The following is a 3,613-nucleotide window of genomic DNA, read 5'->3' as shown; positions in this document are numbered from 1 at the left end:
CCTGGGTTGTAAGGGACCTCAAGGATCATGAAGGATCATGGGGCATCTGCCTGTCTATACCCAGTCTAAGCTGAAAATAAATGAAGAATTCTGAGTTTTCTGGACCACAGTTTGTTACCTTCTGATTTGTGCTGTGATTCTCATTGACTTCCTCAAGCTGCATCCGCTCCTTGGAGCAAACCTTGAACCATGGCTTGTTATCCCATTTTTCAAGTTTAGAGGTCCCCCCTAGCCCTTCCACTGGCTGTACTACGGCCACATCCTTTCCCAGGAGGATCCAGGGTGCTTGCAATTGTAGAGCATACTTTGTGGAGTTCTTTTTGGAGTGCAGGTGTTGGCTCTGTTTATTATCTTTCTGATCCTTTCCAGCAGCTCACAGTCTTAATTTCTTTGCTCTTTTTCCCTTCTGGTAACTTCAGTTCAGTGGAATGCGTGAACATTTCTAACTCAAAAGTTCAGGCTTCTTTCTGGCTTGAACAAGGACCTGAACTGAAAACTACTGATCTCCTCAAAAGCTATAGGACCTCACAGTTTTTAAATATGCACAAAAACAGGTGACAACAAACTGTTCAGTGAGAAAGAGTATAAGCAAAGCCAGCTTCCCCGCAGATTTTGTCACAGCAGAGGGTCTAACCAATAACATCAAATTCAAGCTTCTCTCATGGCTGCCCTGATCTGCCACCTGCGATTGCTCACTATGTTAGTTAAGTTTACGAGAAACAGTCTGTTTTTCTCTGCTGCCTACTTCCACAAAACATTCATCTTTTCCAATGTTTGTAACAGTACATATAGAAAGTTGACTTATAGGGTCCCAAGTTAGTAGTGGTAGAGGCACGGCACACATAGGGTGCAATCACAAAAGCCTCATTTTCCTGGCAGGATAAGGGAGCAGGATAAAAAACAGCAGACTCAGTGATGGCAGAATCATGTGAAACCAGCACAGCAGGACAAACCTACTGCATCAGGATCCTAAGAAGGTAATTAAAACGTTAAATGACTCCTACAGAGCTCATATGTAAAATTTGCCTTCCCTCTCAGAACAGGGACAAGGTTCACCAAAGTGGAGATAATCTATGCCAGCAATATTTCTACCGTGCTATTCTTTATTGAATAAGTTAATGAGTTCTTGTTGGCTTACTGCAACAACTTAAAGCAACCATTTAGAAACTCAGCAAAGGCACAGAACCAGTGGAAACATGCTTTAAATAGTGATTGCAAAGCCTAGGACAATGTGTTTGCTATGGCACAACAGGAATAGAACATTCGGGCAATTTTTTAAAAAATAGACAAAAATACTGTGCAAAAAGGAGAGTTTGGTCACATACTCAGGCACCCTGACTGCAGGTTGAATAGCATTATCTCAGAAGAGTTCTTTATTCATCTATCATTTTGAAACCATTTTCGAAACAGAAAACTTCATAGGGTGTTCCCCTTGCAGCTTGTTTTATGCACCTGCTGCCTTTTTTTCCTACTCTAAATGCAAGCACTTTCAGGCTAGGAATGTCGTTTGTTTGGTGTCTGCTCATTACTTAACAAAAAAGGGCTCAGGCTGCAGCCACCTATGTAGCACAACCATGCGTCTGCATGTAGAAGTTGAATATAATAAGCCAAAGGAACTTCAGCAGCATGGCCATTTTTGGGGAAAATTATATATGTGAGCATTCAGATTACTAATCTCACTTCCAGAAAACAGTGTAACTCAGCCTGTGTGTCTGGCTCCACATTGTGTCTTGTCCCCTTCAAAATTTTTGTTAACAGTTCACACAACACAGTGCTGCTTAATGTTAGTCTGCATGGGGGAAATTGAAATCCTCTTTCAAGGATGGAACCAGAGCTCTGACTGGTCCTAAGGAACTGGGGAAGTTGTTAGATAAACTTCACGAAAGAGAACTGCAAAGGGCTGCATTGAAAAGAAAAGAAAAGAAAAGAAAAGAAAAGAAAAGAAAAGAAAAGAAAAGAAAAGAAAAGAAAAGAAAAGAAAAGAAAAGAAAAGAAAAGAAAAAACAGAACTTTAAAGTTAAGAAGAAATGGCTGGCTAGTAGTATGCTGATAAAGGAACCAGACTTACTTAGGTTTAAAATCAAATATGAAAAGCTGGTGACTGATTCTCATGTGTGTCCATTATTAGAAGTGTCAGGGAAAAACTAAGCCTAAATTATGGCAAGGAAGGCCTGAAAAAAAAACATATTTTAATCTGTAAGTGTATTGAAACAGTGACAAAGAGTATGTCAGTGAGGAGTTTTCTTTGAAAAGGGTAGAGATCTGTCAAGACTGACATCAGCCTGGATTACTCTTGAAGGTTTTTTACAACCCTGTGTTTTTGTGATTTAGTGGAGTTCTTCCAGTTAGGAAAATCTACTGCTGTGCTATTTGGAGGACACATCTCAGCAAAACTACTCTTTCATGTCCCCGTTAAGCAGGCAAGCCTAAGATGTAGGATGGTGACTACAGCAGCTTATTTCCATATTTGGCATGGATGTAAACATTCACATTTCCCCAGTGTAAGCTTTAATTACTTTCACGCTGGTAGAAAACAATCATCACTTTTTTTGTCTGTATTCTACATCCTCAACTATAAAAGCACTTGAGAGTAATAAATGAGTAGAGTCCTTCCTGTTAATCTGAGTAAGACCAACTTAATTCTGAGTAAAATGGCTGCTTGTGTTTGATAAAAAATAATACATACTTTTAAAAATTCTAAGTAAAATTTCCTGTGTGATTTATTCAGAAAGCCCTGACCAAGTTAAGAATTGAAGGTGAGCTTTACTAAAAATTGTGTGTTAGTTCACTTGCAAAGTTAAGACTTAAAAGCAGATGAACAGGCTACTGCAATAAAAATTAAGGTGTTTGTCCTTACTGTCCTGCAATGAGTGCCTCTGAGCATGCTCCTGTTCTGCAACTCTGCTCAACCATCCCATGGAGCCATAAGCTGCCTGACATTTCTTGTGATATATGAATATGAGAACAAGAAGTTACCAAGGAGCCACTGACACATCATTAAATGCACACCTTAATTTACTTCATGGAAGTACAGCCACTCAAACCTTTAATCCCTTAGATTAATACACTGAAAAGTGGGATGAGCAAAGGTCAAAGGCTTTTGAAGTGCACTTTGTGGATCATGAAGCTCTAGAAGAAGAAGTAAGTTATTAAATTACATCAGTTAATCTTATATTTATTTATGAACGCAATTGATGTCAGAGGGCTGAAGTGGGGCTTTTGATGACAAAGATCTTCCATATAAATAAATACCTAGTAATGGTGGTGTAGTGGTGGCGGTGTAGTGGTGAGCACAGATGCCTTCTCAGCAACTGACATGGGCCTGATGAAAGAAATGAAGAACCTGTCCTGTGTGGGGAGACTGTGGGATGGAGGCCTTTCACCTAGGAGAAGAGAAGGCTTGAGTGGGGACCTCCTTATGCAATAAATATATTTTTCAGTGAGAACAACAAGTCACTGAAACAATTTCCCCAGGGTAACAGCAGAATTTCCATCACTAGAAGTTTTTAAAATGTGTTTGGATTGAGTTACTGGGTTATGATTTCATGTAGGCTCCCTTTTCCCTTGCCTGGACCTGATGATTTTTGGAGACCTTTAGAATCTGGGCTGTTCC

This window comes from Coturnix japonica, chromosome Z (genome assembly GCF_001577835.2).
Source record: "Coturnix japonica isolate 7356 chromosome Z, Coturnix japonica 2.1, whole genome shotgun sequence".
Taxonomy (NCBI): domain Eukaryota; kingdom Metazoa; phylum Chordata; class Aves; order Galliformes; family Phasianidae; genus Coturnix; species Coturnix japonica.
This window is presented reverse-complemented; position numbering follows the sequence as displayed.